We start from the raw sequence: 19,182 nt of genomic DNA, 5'->3' as shown, positions 1-19,182 counted from the left end.
GGAGGTAGGAACTGAAGGTGAGATATGTATTATGTTTGCTGAAGCTGCACATGCGTGCATTCTGACAATGCATTTAGCCTGTGCAAAGACATAGAAAAAAAAGCCCAGATTAGGCCTTGGGGGTCATTTCTTTTATATGTAATGTACATTCTTTTGCCTACAGTATTCCTTTCCTGTAACTCCCTTTGGCAATTAGAAAGCAAGCATATTGTTCATTTGTTCTACTCTAAAGGCCAAAATAGAAATGATGTCCACAGGAAGATTTTGTTGCTTGTTTTGTTTACAAATTCAGTAATAGAGGACAGAATTTCAGTTTGGCTAACTTTTTTGGAAGCTACTGAAATCACATCCATTTAAATTCATGATGCGCTGCAGTGTTTTACTGTTTTCGCATATACTGCAGTGTTGTTAAATGTTCGATCGCGTTAAAATATTAAAAAAAGAACAACACAGCAAAGCTAACAAATAATTGTGTTTCCTCCTGCCATAAACGTACAGAGCAATACGTGATAAAAATAGAGACATCAACATTAACAGTTAGTCTGTTTTAATGACCAACATGAAAGCAGTTAATTTCATGTTTAGATTATTAAAACAGTTTGGCCTCTCATACTCACTGAGCTTTTTAATAAGTTTAGCTGTTCTGGGCAAGCATACATAAAAAGATCTATACAGTACCACTACATGTACATAGCATATTATTTCTTTAAAATGAAACTACATAAGAAAGCCAGGAGATGCTCTAGCAACACTAGCCTTTGTACTCCCATTGGGCATTCAGGTAGCAACATCAGCCGCATCACAGCTCAGTGTGTAGCTCTGCCCAGAGTCAACTATCTCATTTGGTGAATATATAGAATAAAGCCAGCAGCTGTTTCCCTCCTAAGGATGTGAAGAAAAGAAAGGGTAAGAAAATTGGAGAAAGCGCAGCAATGGTAAATGGTAACCATTCTTTTAATAGCGGAGGTATTTTCCCCCAAAATTGAACTTTGAATTTACATTAAAAATTTCGTTTTCAATCTTGCAGTTGTAAAACTTGGGATTTGCTCCAATTTGCTGTGAGGTATAATGTCACGTAAATGAAAACAAAGGAATCTGAGATGGAAGGTTCTTCTTTCCAAACACGCCGTCATCATTACTTGGCTTTTAGGAATATTTCTCTTTATTATCTTATTTCCCAATTTTCTGAAGCTGAATGGTAACCGATTTCTAAGCTTAGTGTAGATCTTTTGGCAATAGGATCGATTAGGATGTCAATTTGTTTACCCTTATATTTATCCATGCTTCATTTTCTTTAAAACTGTAATAAAAATAAGATTGGAATATATGATTAGTTATGTATTTTTTCACTTTTACCTGAATATAAGCTACCTACTGTAACTTGTCTTAAAGCAAGTAAAAAAAAAAAAAAAAAAAAGAAAAAAGAAAACTGGTGCAATATATGCTCATCTAGGCAAAAATTTTGAATTCATTCAAATCTTGCACTTGTAATTAGGCATCTAAATATAATGGCCTGATTTTTTCAAAGATGTGAGAACATTCAAGCAGTGTCTTGCTAAGTTTTGCTGTGCTCTGCATTTCTGAAAACCAGGCCATATACGTAGGTAGCCTAAATAGAGATTCATGAACTAATTTGAAACTTAAATAGACTAAATTACTGAGCCTGTTTCTCCATTCACATTACTCTTAAAGGAGAAAAACTGTGACTACTAGCAGGGATTTTTGTGTTATTAAAACCATTGTCAAAACACCAATATTTCTGTCTTACTTTTAGAAGTGTTTTTGGTGGCTGTATAATGGTCCAATGTTATATTGCCCAAGTTTAAGGCACAAGCTCTATCCTTTACATTCCAAACTATACAAGAAACATTGTTCAGGTAGAACACTTTCAGTGAAAATGAATTATGTTTGGATAATCTCAGATGGTTGCTCTCCTTAAAGCCAGAGTGTTTAAGGAAATGCTGCATGTTGTGAATCAAATACATTTTATATTTAACAGAACATTTTCAACTGTCAAGTCATGCGTTTCTTTCTCTTTTTAACAGATATAATTTCATGGCTTACCAGAAACTTGTTTCAGAGGTTATTTTGCTTTTCTAACTAGAAGAAATTTAACTGGTTTGGTTATCAATTCCTTTTATCTCTAAATTTAGATTTCCCAAGGAAAAGAAAAAAATGAAATCTGGTATAACTGTGAGAAAATCAGTGCAATTGCTATTGCCAGTACCTTGCAGTTGTCACTCTATTGGCATTGGCAACTAGATGAGACAGAGTGATGAGAAAAAGCAATTATTCTTGATTTAATGAGGGCATTCTCTGTGTAATGTGTGAATTAGTCCAGAAAGTCCAAACTCTAGTTTGAATATATTGATTAGAATTCTTCACTCTCTAACCAAATTTAGTTCATTCATTTTCTTATTTAAATTTGGTATAGTGAAGCTTCTCATAATGTCTATCAGGCTAGGATGTAGATGCTACTAATGCTAGTGTACCATTAGTTACATTTTCATGCAAGAACTTTCAATTTCTTGTTATTTTGTTTTGTTTGTTTGTTTTTCAGCCTCAAATGAATTATTTCTTGGTAGGCATTAAAAAAATATAGAAGCATCAATACAGGTATATCTGGTAGCATCCAAGAAAATACATTTCTTTTTTAAAAAATGAAGAAAAAATCAGAGGCTGTACAATATTGCACTTTCACCTATAGCTGTTTCATTAGAAAATATAGTAACTCAGTATTATTTCATGTAGGGGTGTGGGTTAGTGAGCACGGTGTGGATTGGTGGTTGGACTTCGATGATCCTGGAGGTCTTTTCCAGCCTGAGTGATTCTGTGATTCTCTAGAGAAAATTTTCAAGTGTGGATGGTTATACATTTGATGTAGGGTAACAGCAGAGAGGCATCAGCAAATGTTGTGACTAGCTATTTCTCCCCACCTCCCAACATTTAATTCTCCCTCCTCTTTTGGGGAGAGACTTTCCTGCAAATTTTTCTACACTTGAGATGAAGAGTAACTTTTCGAACATAGTGAGTATTGCAGTGTTAGCAAACTCTTAAAAATGGAGTTATTAACGTGTTTACATGTCTCATGAATGTGCTGACATGCCTGAGCAAGGAATGAAAATAGCTGTGGTCTCATGAAACCACTGAGTTTCTTTGGAAACGAAGAGTTTTAAAGTGCAGCATTCAGCTGCCAGAGCAGTCGGTGCTGAGCCCATCAACAGTGTCATTTCAAAAAGAATTCTTTCCAATGATGAATTTAGTGACTCTTTTGCTCTCTCATTTTTTTCTTGTTACATGAGTAATTCATAAATACTTTGTGACTTAGGTAGCAGGGTGCAAGCAGAAGTATCTAAGAAACCAGAAAATCTCTAGCCAGAATGACAAATCCTTAGGCACAGCTATAAAACATACAGATCAGTAGTACAGAGCCATAAGAATGTATTGACTGTGGCCCAAACTCATCAGAAGATTGATCAATCCAGCTGGCTTGCATTAATTGTGAAATAGAAGGAACGATGCAATCAATGATAGGCATGAAAGTGCAGCGGTAATGATGCCACATCTAGCTAATCCAATAATGGAGAACCTGATGTATAGCGTATTGGAATTCCACTGTTCAGGCCCTGTCACAATAAAGTATATCCTGCAATTATGGGGAAAAGTTGAGCAGGCAGCAGTTGAGCCAGCCCAATCAGCCAATGCCATGGTAGTTTTCCTGATTAAACACTAAGCTTAGTGGCACTCAAACACTGCAGCTTGTGTGCATTAAGAAAAATAAACCTTTAATTAATGTGAAACTTTGTATTTGAATCAAAGCAAACTATGAAGATTAACTAGGTATTTTGCACATATATTAAATTAGAACATTTAAACAATTTATAAACTGATCTCTCAGTTACAAGGAGGAAGGACCCTTTGCTGACCTGAGTGCCTCTGGTTTCCCGTGCTGGAAATCAATAAGACTTCATGCAGGCTCAAAGACACGGTGGGAAAAATAATATACTTAACAGACCCTTAGAGAGCTGAAATTTAGTCACCTTCTGTAGCTGCCTATGGATACTAATTTTAATGTGCTCAGTCTAATGTGTTGACTGGAGGAAGAGTTATGTTTTTAGTAAATAGCAATGACTTGACCTGCAGCTGAAATTAGGACTCAGCTGTCATCTACCTAAATAAAACAACCAATCAAACAAAATTCTCTCTGAAATATGGCATTTTTCACGTTAAGGAGCTTAAAGTTTTTCAGTTAGTATTTAAGTATTGATTTATTTTTTTTTAGCATTACTTTAATAATGAAACCTTAGTAATTAAATTTAATAATGAAACCTTAGTAATTAAATTTACCTACATAAGATTACCCATTGTCATTTTGATTTAATGTTGGCATTGGCTTTACCTTCTCATCGGTGTGGGAGATGCTGTAAGGTGGTGCTGAGCAGACAGGAGCACCTGGGAAGAGTGCGTACTTGGAACACCTGCTGTGCAGTGCTGCTCTCTCATGGGGCAGAACCAGCTGCTGAGATGCTGCATGGGATTGCTTTCTCTTGTACATAAAAGGGAAAATTTAGAGGAAAGAGTGAAGACAGGATTGTGTTGTGTTTTGTTTTTTTTTTTTTTTCCTTTAGTTCATCCCTTCTCAACAACATTTCTCGACTTTTTTTATTTCTTTTTGAAAAGAAATAACAGCTCTCAGAGCAGCTCAACATTAGAGTACAAAGTACTGCTTACATGTGGTTTTGAGTGATTACAGAAAGGGAAGTGGATGACTTCCTAACCACTGTGGAAGTACCTGAACATATCTATAGATCATTCTGTTTTACCATCTGGGAATCACTGACTGCTATAATTCTAGTACTGGATAGATTTTTTGTTTGTTTGTTTGAAGTATATGAAATTACCACTTTTCAGATGCAAAAAACCATGTATAAGTTGAAGTTTTGATATTACTTAGTTCTTGGGGCTTTTCAATAATCCACCATTTCTAAACAGAAAAGTAGAAATGTGGAAGTGTTCTTTTCATAAACAGAATAACTTTTCTATGCTTGCTTTGTTGTTTTTTTTTTTTGCTTTTTTTTTTTTTTTACTTGAAAGGAGTTGCTGACAGAATGAAATTAAGTAACCACTGTATAAGCAAATAACAAATAGACAAAAGGATTTTCATATATGTTAAATTAAGCTGGTTACAATACCTGTGGCAGATTAGGAGCCCTACACGTCTTGCTTTAACTTCCTTGATCCTAGAGCAGTCAGCTCCAGAAGAAGAATGGGCAAGTGTGATCAGTATGGGCAAGTGTGATCAGTACTTCTATGCCCTAGTGCAGAAAATCCAGCACTCTAAGCCTTCAGCTTGCATCATCTATTTCAGACAGCCAGTATTTGTGCAGGGCTTTTATTTTTCCTCTCTAAAATTTACACCTATGGGAATTAAAGAACAAAACCAAATCACTCCCATGGTTACAATGGGAAAGTAGAGAGAAAATTGAGAAGATGGTTTCTTGTAAAACTTCTAAATATTTCAAGGTTTTTCAATATAATGTGATTAAGAATGGTATTGAAAAGTGAAGTACATAAGTACACTTACATGAGTTTTCAGCCTGCTTAAGTGAGCTGAAAGGGAAGGCTGTTAGAGTCTGTGGTCACCAAGCTGCATGTGGCCTATCATAGCAGGAAATTTAGCCATAAACTGACCATGAAGACCGTGTCAGTTCTGTATATTTATAAAGGAGTTCCAAGGAATATTTTAGAATTTGAATGAAGTAATCTGGATATCATCCACAGAAATTCCATGCTCTATCTGCTTGTGAGAACAGATAAGTCTCAGCAGAATAGGGCCCTTGTTTCATTTCAGTTTGGCTTCCAAAAAATGGCATTACGTGAAAGAGCCAGGAGTCTTGTTTATCAAGAGTTATATCATGAATTGATTTATTATAGCTGATAATTTTGTTGGTTAATATACAGCATTCTGTTGAATATGCTCAGCCACCTGGGGAAGGTGAAGCTACAGGAAGTAAAGAGGAAACTGTACATTTATCAAATATAAACTGCAAATGTTACAGTTGATTTCACATTTAAAAAGTGTATTCATAGAAGTTGCTTTATGTTGAACTGATCAAGTTTTAGTTTAGTCTGAATTTAGTTTTCTTGAGTTCCTACTTCCTGTTAAACTACTTTCAGAATGATTCAAGGTAGTACCACACAGGTGGTAGTCCAGTGAGTCCTGATCACTTTCTCTTCGTTTGCTTTCCTGCACTGGAAAGTGGCAAGATTCGAGGATGTTTTTGTTAAAACCCTTTGTTGAAAAGACTAAATACCACACACACACACACAAGAAAAACAAACCTACAATCCCGTATTACTGTACTGTACTTTTGTGTATTTTTGTTTCTCTTTAAGAAGAAAATAGAATCAATGTTCTTGAATTTTTTACTGAAAAATACTGTAGCGTAACATCAACAACAAGAAAAAGTTGTAAATATAATACTTTAATACCTTAACTAGATCTTAATAGCAACTGTATCTGTGAGAAATTAATGGTGTGATGTATAATTTCTAAATGCATTACTAATTGCATAAACTCATAACACTTAGCTTGACGCCTCCCCATCATAAAAATAATAACTGAAGGAGTCCAAACTGTGTGGTGATACATAATTGTTTTGGAACACTCTCACTTTCCTTGAGACTTTGTTTTTTTTTATTATTATTATTTTTTTACCACTAAGAAATTACTTCCATACAGGGAAATTGTATTCAAGTTACGTTACAGCAGTAAATGAGAACAACTAAATCTTATTTCTTTCTGGGACAATTAATTTCAAGCCAGCCTATTTTAAAGAAAGTACTGAACAGTGTGTTTTATAATTGCTGGAAATCTGTACAGGCAGTATTAGAATAGAAATATTGGATTTCTTTTCAAGTTTTGAGTAATCCCAGTAGACCTGCAAGCTGCTATGAATAATTCTGTAATGTCTAAGTAGAAGAGTTGAGGTGTTTTTCCCCCTCTCTTACAGATTAGAGCTGTTATTTGAGGCAAAAAGTCAACATTAAGGCAAATGAAGACACTTTGTTAGGATTGAAGTAGTAACTGTTAGCCTGAAGACATCGACCAATAAGCTGACTGCAGCAATACATGTATGTGTTTCTTCACTCAAAGAAGTAAGTAGCTAGATGCCACCAATCATTTGTGATGTTAATATCCAAGTATATTCATAACAGAAGAACTTATGCAAATACTTTGCTTTGCTCTTAGCAGTTTAATGTATTAAATTAAATGGCTGTACATATCTTTGTAGATCATTCCATAATATTTGTCTTATTTGTGGTTTAAACTATAGCTAAAATCTTGTGCATTACTAATAGGACTGGAGAGGAGAAAAAGCATGCTCAGAAACTGCTTCTTCCATGAGAATATGGCTGTTCCATTTGCCTGCTCTATCTAGAAAATACAGTTTCAGCTTTCAGTGTCATTAACTTTTGTAATTTTTACTGAACGATCTTGAAGTATAAGTTTTAAGGCAGCAGGTGACCCTAAAAGATATTACAGGCTTGGAAGTACTTAAAGAATTCTAAGTGTTTGAAAAGAAGGTGCTAATGTTTTCCTCTAGGGATAGGGAGGGGTATTGGTTCATCTATAATTAGCAGGGGCAAGATCATCCAAATACAGAAATCAGTGAGCTAATGGAAATAGTCTTGCAATGGGGGACTCTACTGAGATCAATTAACATGATCTAGATTATTAAGGGGAAATCTTTTCCCCTCCCATGATTTACCGCATTTGTCTTAAATTCAGAGTCCTGAAAACAAGAAGATAAAGTGTTCTTAACATTTTGAGAGCAATAAAGCTCAACAGAATGCAATGTTTCTTTTATAGTCTAGGCAAAGTAGTATATTTGGCTGACATAAATGGTTGTTGAGTGGTCATTCAGCCTTTTTGTTGTTTAACAGCAGAATCACTCTGCTTTCGAAATTTAGGCTTTGTTTCTTAATCTCAGTGTATTATCTTCCATGTTTATGGCTTTTCTGTACTACTTATTTCTATTATGAGTTGTCTTTAAAATTCAATATAGGTGGTTTGTGTATCTTTATCTCAATACCGTATTAAAACATGTACGTGATTACATTTGGCTGGTGATCACAGTGGACAAACTTGGGTCTTTGTGAAAGTTGTGCAGTAAACACCAGGAAATCATCTCAAGATCATCAACAATAGTACACAAAGACTTAAAACTGTCCATTTTTTTAAATTCATTTTTAACTGAAATCATGCAGGTGGCAATGCTCAAATGACCCAGATGTGGGCTTTTGAAGCACATAAATGAGCCAGCCCATGAGTTCTGTTCACCAGCACGCATCAGCAGTGATGAGTACTCTAAATGTACAGAGAATGGACTAGGCTGCTTTTAATGTTCAAGTTGAGAGTGCTCATTAAGGGGGAAAAGAGGAAACTTCCAGCACCTAGTGCTAGGCTTAAAATCATTCCAGCTCCATTAGCATGCATTATTTTATATTCCACATCAAATCAGTTTAGTTTCTGCAAGAAGAGGCTGGATGCCAGAAGTTCTTTCAGGAAACCACATACCAGTTTTAGGAAGGTTTCAACTATTTCATCCTGATCAAAGCTGATCAGGGATTCCTGACTTTATAACAGCTGACTACCAAATTGAAGTAAGAATGGGAATTTCTCGTATGTCTGGCAAGGCACTATTCATGTGTTCCTTCCCTCCCACAAGCAACATGAAACTTTTACAACCTGGTTATTAGGCACTGTGAGGAGTAAAATATAGTGAAAATGCATCCAGACATCAGAGAGAGACTCTATATAACCTAGATATGAAGAGGATCTCTTCTGCTGTGTGGGCCTTGGGCTTTCCTTGTTTCCAAAGTTGGAGTATAACATGTACAGCAAGCATATTTATCTTAAATAATCAGAAGTATCAAATAAAAAGAAAAGAGACTCACTGTCCTTCCCCGTCACTGCAGAAACGTCATTTTTTTCTCAGGGGAATGGATATTTAGAACGTGATAGCAAAGCTATTGAAAATACTGAACTCAATCCTTGCTTTATTTAAAGTTCCACTCAATCCCCTTTCCACTGTATTGGTTATGAGTTTGATTTTTTCCCATATTTTGTTTATGCTTTTGATGGGCTTTGAGCAAAATGGGGTTTTTGTGTTTGTGTGTGTTTTGCATTGTTTTATTGTTTTGTTGGTTTTGTTTTGTTTTGTATGGTTTTGTGTTTTTGGTGATTGTTTTTTTTTTTGGTGTTTTAGTTTTCCTTAAGACAGATGGTGGCATAAATTATTGCTCCCATAAATTAAAACAACCCCCCCCAAAACCAGCTGGTAAGGTGCAAGGAGAGACCAGACCAGCAGTGTGTGCCTGTTTGTGGTGTTGCAAAATTTGCCTTCGTTTTTAGAAGGAGTTGAAACATAAACTAAACACGCAGTTCTCTCCCCACAAACTGTAACAGTAAAATAAATAAATAAATAGCAAATAATTCAGATTTATGGCACACTGTAGATTCAGTACCTTTCTGTCCTGGCTTGCATACTTAAATCCAGACATGGCTTAAGAAAAAATTACTGCAGTCTAAGAACTATAAAATACAAAGAGGAAATAAAATCCATGTTGGCCCAAGTCTTAGAATGCGAAACATACAGACAAGCACGTGTGCGTACACACACACACACTATAAAATGTTATAGAATACTGCTTACTCAGAAGATTCAGCTCCAGGAGTCAAATAACTGAAAATGAGAGTAAGAAAAAACAAAGTTTAATGGATGCCTGCGTATTGTTGTTTTCCTAAAATCAAGGCATTTTTTCCCTGCAGGTAGAAGGCAGTCTCACTACTGCTGGATGCCCAATGTGGGCAGATGAAAGGTGTTTTTATTTCCTCTTTCAGAGTTCTAAGCCACAAGTCTCCTGCCTGCTGAATGCAAACATTTGAATTACAGTGTTTTGGGAATCAAGTGAAAGGCTTCAGAGAAAAAAAAAAATCCATAATGTATTTTTAGTCTGGTTTTATTTACTAAAGAATACTGCATATTAATTTCAACAAATTATTGCAGCTTACTGGAATGCAGAGCATATGCTGAGCAGAATGTATGTGTCATTTGTCAGTATGTGTCCATAACCTGTCCTCTTTATGTATAGTTGGGATGCTTAGATTCTAGGTTTCCCCCTTCTTAATAGAGCAGAAATCTTCACATATCAAGAATCAGACAGACACGGTGAGCACAGAGACTGAGGGAATAGAGAAAAGGGCAATTGCATTTCATGGAAGATTCTGATATTTCAAAATATTTTGTCTTTATTTAGAACAAAAGCAATGTTTTATAACACTCTAAACATGGACAGAGCTTTACCGTATGCCTGCTCTAATGCCACAGGTTCTCCCTGACTTGAGGTCTGCTCTAGCACAGCCTGTTGGGATTGCTGCCTGGTAGCTCCAGGTTCTGGGAGTTCTAGCCAGGGGCCTGCATTGTGGACACAGAAGGCTTAGCTCCTTGAAAAGCAGTGTGAAAATGTCTCAGTAACTGAAGGAGAGGAGAATGAGATAACAAAAAGCTCTTGGGATCTGTTGGGGTTACCAAGTTGAGCTCTCTCTGTAGAATTTTCCATTGCTGTTGACATTGCTATTCTAATGGCCAAACATTTTTTTCAGCACACTCATAGACAGCTCGAGGTATGTAGCAATACCTGTTTGGTTGCTTACTTGGTGACGTAACAGCTTTGCTGTCTCTGTACCTTTGCTGATTTTGACCAAAGTCATCACTGTATGTTGCCCTTTTCAACTTTGGCTACACAGCTTGATGTTTGGAAACAGTGTTTTCCTTCTGTGCGCTTCCTCCTCTTTGTAGTTGTTTTTAGGCTTTCAGGAATAGCACACAATCTTCCTAACTTTAAACACTGGGAGACCCTCATGCTATGCTGCAGATATAAGGCAAAGGCTGTATTTTAAGTAGAGGTGCTTAGTTCTCACTTCTCAAGACTCACTTCTTTATGTCATAATGGACACTGGATACCAGAAGTACTGTTATTTGTATTTATTGGTCCATGACTGAAATTACAGTGTATCTAAGCCCAGGTTGAAAGAAAATTTTTAGTATCTTAACCCAATGGAAAATAATTAATGCTTGTAGTGACATGTGCTGTTTGAGACACTTTAGGAATTTTTGTGTAATAGGAGACAACCTTGTCTCAGCATATATCTAACAGGGATGCAAAAGGCCTGAATTCTAGTCTCCGTACAAAATTAGAAATCAAGCAATTGATATGATATACTGACAAACGAGACAAGTAACCTAATGCAGAGAAGCATTAGCTACCCTTTTAATTGCTGTTTATCCTCTCTCCGTAAGTGAGGTAATTGATGTTTTACTCCCAAAATTGATCTCAGTGTTTCAGGTAGTTAGCAGAACAGAATGGCTTTTACATCATATAACACTAAAAATCGATTTATCACATAAACTAATCCCAGGCTTGAAAATTTGCTAAACTTGAAGACTAGCTGATTGAAAAATAATGAGGTTGTTTGGACCTTGATTTCGCTAGACTAGATTGCGTTTAATCTGACATAACAACACAGAACATGAAGACATTGTTCCTTTTTTTTTAATTATTTTTCCAATGCTTATATGCTCACAAATTTCTTCCTGGTTTGTTATTTGTTTGTTTGTTTGACTTTTTTACCCTTCTGTACTTCTTTCATTTTTTTCTCCTTTTTCCATTTCAGTTCTTACTCTGTAAACTAATGGTTTTCACCTGCACTTCCCCTGGTATTACTACACTTCTTGCATTGCACAGCCTTAGCTTTCACTCTTAGTGATGCAGCCATTCTGCAGCAGGGACCTTGCAGAGGGACAAATCCAGGGGAGGTCAGAGTTGCTATGATTCAAGGACAACCAAGAAAGCCAAGGGGAAAAAGACAAACAAACAAAAAAAAACCCATCCACAACAGACCCTAGTTAAATATATCCAAAATTCAGGGCGAACAACAGCAGAAGCAGTGCATTGATCTCCTGCAGCTTTAGTCTCAGGGATGCACCAGTAGTTTTATGGTAATTTTGATAAGACTAGAACAAAATAATAAATGGCTGAAGAAAGTACGTTCAATGATGTATGCTTCAACCATTCTCATCAGGTGCATACTTGGCTAAAATGATGAAAAAAATAAGCAAAACAGCATAGAATTTCTGGAAATAAAAGTGAGGAAAGGCAATAATCTGCAGTCTACAATGACGTTGAGTAATTCTGCATATTTACTTCATTGTAAATTGTAATGAAATAAGTTCTGCAAAATCTGTTCAGGTGTGAGAGAATTGCAAGGTGCAAAAGAATTGTTTCCAATGTCTTACCATACTGTACTGAATGCACAGGCTGTAACATCACACTTGCATTACTTGAGCGTTACTTGCATGCAAATGAGAATGAAATGGACATTTTGCATTACGCTCTTTAGTTATCATTTTAGCCATGTATATTATAACATGATGTTGAAATTATTTACAAATAGAGTAGTTAGATTTATCCTGTGCTGCACCGCAAACACCAAATATAGGTAGCAAAATGTTTTCCTCCCTGTATATAGAGCTACAGATAGATATAAGAAAACTTGTAGGTACAATTTTTTCTCCTTTCAGTTTGGGTTAAGATACAGTAGGAAAGTGAAGAAATGTATTGCTATATGAAGAAGAAAAATAGGTTATTTTTTATTGTAGAAAGATACAGTATTGAGATCTTTCATGTATATATAGCAAAAGATGTCTCTATCTCATAAACTCTGACCTGAAACTCTGTCAGCATAGCTCACCTTCAGATAGCTCATCACAAAGTCTCAAAGAAATGTTGGCAGCAGCTCTTCCATGCATAACAATTGTATGCAGTGTGTCATTAAAATTACTTCAGAACATATAGATACAATAGAATCTTGAAGCTGCAGTCTCAAGCTTGTTATCACGGAGGACATTAAAGAACATGACATATAGTTTGCAAAATGAGCATAGGTGTGCATGCATGCACGTGCCTATACATAAGTTTAAATATTTCCTTCTACTTCTCTATTTTTAGGGCAGTAAGACCATTACCGTAGTTTCATTAAAGGGTGAAAAAAGTTTAACTTTGCCAGCTGCACCCAATTTTTGCCAATGACCATTCATTTTCTTAAGAGAAAAGCGAAGAATATTTTAAATGAGACTTACTTGTCCAAGGTAACGTGAGTGAGAATACACTGCCCTAATGGACGCCCTGATATGTTAATCTCTAGATGTCCTTCATTACAAAGTGTCAAGGTTTTGTTTTTTCTTTTTTTTCTTTCTTTTTTTTGGGGGGGGGGGGGGGGGGGGGAAGCTTTAAAAATTCTTGGAGAAAAAAGGTTTTCTTGCAGCAAGCTGTAACACTGCCACTAAAAATATATTGCTGATTAAATTTTATTGACAGCCCTTGTAATGCATTCTTAGAACCAGTAAATGCACTGAGTGAGTAATTATTGAATGCTAGACACTGCATCTTCTATAGTTAGTTAAGCTGTTTAGGAAAGGAGATTAAGGCAGTATGCCCCTGCCTTCCCTGTGTAGCTATTAGGTGTGGGCATTGTACAGAATAAAACACCTTCCTTTAGGATGCTAATGCTACAGAGGCTGAAAGAAACTTTGGTTTTGTCCCTCACTTTTTCACTTGAAAACTCTGAACAAACTGGGAGATAAGATCAGTATTTGTAAGGCCTACAAGATAGATTTCCACATGGAGGAAAATAATTTTGATTCTTTCAAAAGAAGTCCTCCCAAGGACTGTTCCTAAGTTGAGCAGTGGTATTCAGAGCTACCTTGTATTTGAAAATAAAAGCAAAATTTCCAAATCATACCATTATAATGCTCAAAGTTTTGGGACACTTCACATTACTAATGAGCTATATTTAGCTGTGGCCCAACGTCACTGATGTGGAGCAGTAGCACCCAAGTTTCTAACTCATGAAGGTATGCAGTCTGTGCTGGTGGGAGGGAAGCTCCTGGAGCATTACTTTCCCGCTCCCATGATGGGATTCCTGTTCTTGTGCATGATAGCTGGACTCCTGGGGTGTAAGTCATTAAGAGTAATGAATTGCCAAGTAACACTTGGAGGTTGGACTTGAATCCTAGAAAAGTTCATGATTTGCAATAGCCTACAGTATTACGTCATTGAATAGAAACATGAGAAATTTTAATTTGAGTATCCTTCTTGTTAATGGCAGCATATGAGGCTAAATATAGCCAGTGTTGTTATTAGATCCTGCTCACTTAGTTCTCACTTTCGGGTGTATTTTGTTCTCAACACTACTATGTTTGGCACAGCAATTTGTCATGGTATTGTTTTCTTTTAAATGAATGTTTCAGGGTAATCTACTATTAATTGCAGATAATTAAAGGCATTACTTACTGTACTTACGTTACTGTTTCTTACTAACATAGTGACAACTGGAAAGTTGTTGGAAGTGATTATGTAATAATCTTTAGGTCCAAGCAGGAGAGAAGCGTTTACACAGTCTTCCCCCATCTCTTTTGTACTCCAATCTGAAGCGTATCATCTGGATACCTGTGATCATTAAGCACCAAGAACTGTAGTTCAGCTTCAGCTGGTAGCTACAAGACTTGCTTTACATTCTAAAGACATTCTTTACATTTCTAACTCTACAATAACTCATCTCAGTATTGTTCCTTTGCAATTCTGCTGCTGTAAGTGAAAGAAAGTTATTGCCTTTGGTATGTAAGATTTACAGTACAGAGCAGAAAAAATGATTTTTACATTACCAGCATCAGCAGCTTTGAGAAGGGATTCGTTTGTGGCACCAGACATTCTACCCATTTGTACAGCCTATTATTCTACTGAACATTGCCATGTGGGGGGAAAAAAATATATCATAAAATATGTTCCTTGTGACGTTTGGTTTACAGCTCTTTAAAATCTGCCTGCAATAGAAATGCTCCCAGGAACTGTTAGTCCTATTGCAGAGCACAGGTCAAGCATGTGCCACAAAAGTGAGACCATTCTGAGTTTGGACACACAGGTCTTTTCTCTGTGGGACTCATTCAAAGTATTCAAAAGCAAAACAAAACAGAAAACCACTTCTGTTCTTGGATATATTTATAAAGCATCAGTGATCTTAGTGTGTGAAGTTCTCTCTCTAAACTTCGTGAAGGCATAATTCCTCCATGCCTTTGATATGCCTTAGAAGAACATCACCTAAGGGGTCCACTGTTTGATAAATTAGTGCAGTAAAGGCAACCTATGCTCCACAAAAAAGATTTATTACAGAACAAGTTGATAAATGTGACAAAGGGTACCATACTGGTGTTTTGATTTGTGATTTTTTTGTGTGAGCACGGAACTTACCGTTGCATTTAATGTACAAAATAGAAAGGATAATTTAAAAGACATTGATGACATTTAGAGGCCTGCTTCCTTCTGAACATCACTGTGGATTCCAGTGATTAATTTGCATCTTTCATTTATATCCTCGCAATTCTCTCCCAAGATGTAAAGACAAGTAGTGCAGATACGTTTCATAAATAATGAAGCCATCCACCAAAATTTCAAGTGGAGTGATGCATGAAAGCTGACTGTCCTAGTGAGCTTACTTCATACTGTTCACATTTTTCTTTTCTTTTTTTTTTCCAATCAGATTTTATTGACAAGAATGTTTATATAAAGTAACTGTAAATGTACAGGCATGGACTATACTTACTAAATCTCAGTTAAAGGCAGTTGTTGAATGCTAGCTGTAGTTAATGTTGAAAATCCTAAGAATTTTCTATTTTATTTGCAGATTAATAAAATTAAACTTTCCTAATAAATCTGTTGATGACTAATGTATTAGGTTAATTGTCCAGAATAGCAATATGTTTTGAGTAGTTTCAAATAAATTAACCTATTTTCTGTTTCTGTATCCTTTTTCTTTGTATCACTACAAAGTTTAATTTTCTATTACTTAAGAGAGTAACTCTGAAGACATGGACAAATGAAAGTTTAGGTATTTGTCAATTCATTGGCTTCTTGCTGACCTGGCAATATCTCGTTTCTCAAGCCAGTTCCTTTTATAAGGACCTCTTCAGCTAATAATTTTATCTGCCAGATAAAAGCTGTGTTTTGGTGGGGTTTTTTAGTTATTTGTCAAGCATTAACAACTGAATGATAGTGACTTATTTTTATCAGCACACAGGTACAGCAAGTAACCTTCCAGATGTTTACTGATAACACACAGATGATATCTGTAGTGGCAATCTGTAGCATAACTGGTTTGAATAGCTGTCTGAAAATGCATGACCATGTGCACTGATGTCCTTATTTTCAGCCTTCTCTTCCTCTTTGAAATATTTTTTCAAGATGTTATATGTATTTGGTATATGTAATTCGCACCTTAACAGGCTGGTATTCATTTTTTCTGATTAAAATATAGGAATTTCTTGTATGAAAAATAGAGATTTACTTCATTTCATTATGTGTTCTTGGCCTAGAGTTTTCAGTTGTTGTCTCTGTTAATTTATTTTTTTTAAATATACGAAATAGCAAATCATAGCATTCATTTCAGAAGCTGTTAGCAATACCTGATACTCAGATATTAATTAATATGTCTGACTTCATTCTGTATTTACACTAGCTTCAGAGTTTATCGCTTAATAGGTATTCATGCCACAAACTGCATTAATTTTTCCGCGCAGAGACTTAACATCCATTTCCCCAAAGTTACAAGATTTTACAAGAATAAATTCTGGTATTAACTGTATGCTCGTGATGCAAGAAAATGATTTATGCAGCAGTAAACAGTGTAATACATGTAATGAGCAGGTCTTGGTCTGGTAGTGTTTGCATTCGAAGATAACATACTTTATGCTGGTTATTTCTTTAGCATCACAGTATTTTCAATTATGTTCTTCGCAGTGTCCATTTATTCTTTTTAATACAGTGTCTTTGCCTTCTGATTATTCCTTATAATACAGATTGTGCTATGCAGGGAAATTAAAGTATACTGTAGCTGGTCTTTTGTGTACCAAAGGAATATTTATTTGAATACTAAATATAGATAAGGTTTCTCATGGGGTTGTTCTTTAACATCCATGTGCAGAATTTAATTTTGAGGATTTTTACCACACAAGCTTTTTTCTAGAACGATACTTGCAAAAATACCTTCTAGAGACTTTTTTTTTGTCAGTTTTTATGAAACTATACTGCAGGGAAATTTCCAATTGAAAGGCAGCAGTGTTAGCATTCAAGGGATAGTCACATACTCACGTAATGTAGATGCAAAGTAGACGTAAACCATTTTTTCTCCTAGTGGTCCATTTCAAAGGCACAAGAGGCACACCAGAGACTCATGGTTCCTACACTTTTTATAAACATCAGGGAAATGGTTATGCAGTGGGATACAGTGGAGGAACAGCTGCCATGCTGGCTGACGTTGCGGTGTTGAAGGTTTTGTGTTTTTACGGGGGACTCAGAAAAGGAAGAGCTTCCCAGCTGTGCTGCAGTACTGCAAGTTTTTGTGTATGGAATCAGGAAGCAAAAGGCAAATTCAGTGATGCAGGTCTCTGTGTGACCTGCAGCACATGTTGGGGGTACAACTATTAAAAACAAATGCAACAAAACGAACAAACAAAACAAAAGCCAAGGTAGATTGCCAGGTATGTGTTGATCGATCATTATAGATGATCTTAATACAAAACAAAACAAAAAAGTGTCTTAGCCCAAGGCCAAGAAAAGATGAAAATTGGATTTGAGGTAATCTTGACTGTTTAAAAAAGTAAATATTATGCTGGAAAATAATTACCTACACACTGATTGAATACAGCAATGATTTTTAGAGTGTTTCTGATTTATTTTTGGAGATTTTCTATTTATTTAATTTTTATTCCCTCAGTACAATTTTCCTGTTTTGAAATATTTTGCTAACTGAGGATAAGAAGAAATGGAAAGGAAGAAGCAAATAAAACCATAGATTATTTTTTATGGAAGATGAGATGGTTCCCATTTGCATTTACAGCTTTACAAGGATTGTAGCATGATGCTTTTTTTTTTCCTTTTTTCTTTTTCTTTTTTTTTTTTTTTTTTTGATGGAAATGCTTAATCTGAGCTCAATGGGCCATAATAATTGCCTGTTTCTTCCAGTAGAAAAAAAAACCCTCTTGTATACGATGCTTGAAACCTTAACTATGCTTAGTATTACGCACAGAACTGTAGACATTTCTTCACCCAGATATATTTATAACAGCAGCATTACTTGATATACAATACGAAGCCAAGGGCATTTGAGAATAAATCAGTCCCTCTAGCTACTGCTATAGCACAATAACTGATGGTTGTAATAAAATCCCTTGAAATTAAAATTCTATGCATGCAGAGGCACATACCTTGCCAAGAGAAACCCAAAGCTCTGTGTTCTGGAAAAATTTGCATTTGCATAGACGTACACACTTTTACCCATTTGTAATAGAAATTGTGTGTACAAAAAATCTTCAGGTTCTCAGCACTGGAGCAGCTCATTAGACTCTTCAAAAGGGAACATTTGGGGTCTTCAGGAGTCATACACAGGACAAAGGTAAGTTGCAGTTACCTTTTGAGGCGTCAGGACAGTTTGAGGCGTCCTGAAAGTGTCCAGAGCCATATGGGAAAACCTTCCCAATCACATACAATGCTGCACTAGTGTCTGGATTTGCATGTCCTTGTGAGGCGTGGATGACTGTTAAAAAAAAAATTGTAAAAGATCTCAATTCTCCCATCTGCTACTGTTACTTGAAGAGAACAAAACGTACTTCCTCTTCCTATTCATGTTCTCAAATTCACAACAGAATCACACTAGCAGGTTGCAGACAATTTCCAAAAGGTCTATTTTGTTGAAAATGAAGGTACCTCATAGCATGAGTTTTATAAGACAGCAGTCTTAAAAAACAGTGTTGAACTGTTGTTCAAGTTCTTTGAAAGTTTTTCTTTGATAAAATCCTTTGAAGAGAATCAATAATTTGGGCATTCTTCCACTAAACTGTGGTACGTGAGAGCTTGACATAATGACACTCAACGTATTGACCAGGTTCTTCATGCAGTTTTGAACTAAATGAAATAAATAGTTCATTGCATATGGTTCAATTCAGAGATACAATGAATTAAATTTAAGGTTGAGAAGCTATCTATTTAAAATTGCAGGATGTACTA

At 35.8% G+C, this 19,182-nt stretch overlaps 1 protein-coding gene across 17 annotated transcripts in view; it reads left to right on the top strand.

Annotated features, from left to right (window-relative positions):
- RBFOX1 (RNA binding fox-1 homolog 1) overlaps nucleotides 1-19,182 on the top strand; it is a 748,795-nt gene that overhangs the window by 363,261 nt on the left and 366,352 nt on the right. For 4 of the 17 annotated variants that reach the window (XM_046900796.1, XM_046900806.1, XM_046900802.1 and 1 more), the window contains one exon: nucleotides 7,014-7,158. The exons of the other annotated variants lie outside the window; for them this stretch is intronic. The gene's annotated coding sequence lies outside the window, so the exon portion shown is untranslated. The remainder of the gene's footprint in view (nucleotides 1-7,013; nucleotides 7,159-19,182) is intronic. 17 annotated transcript variants of the gene reach the window in all.

This window comes from Gallus gallus, chromosome 14 (genome assembly GCF_016699485.2).
Source record: "Gallus gallus isolate bGalGal1 chromosome 14, bGalGal1.mat.broiler.GRCg7b, whole genome shotgun sequence".
NCBI classification, from domain to species: Eukaryota; Metazoa; Chordata; class Aves; order Galliformes; family Phasianidae; genus Gallus; species Gallus gallus.
The sequence above is the reverse complement of the archived record's forward strand: the minus strand, read 5'-3'. Positions and strand labels throughout refer to the sequence as shown.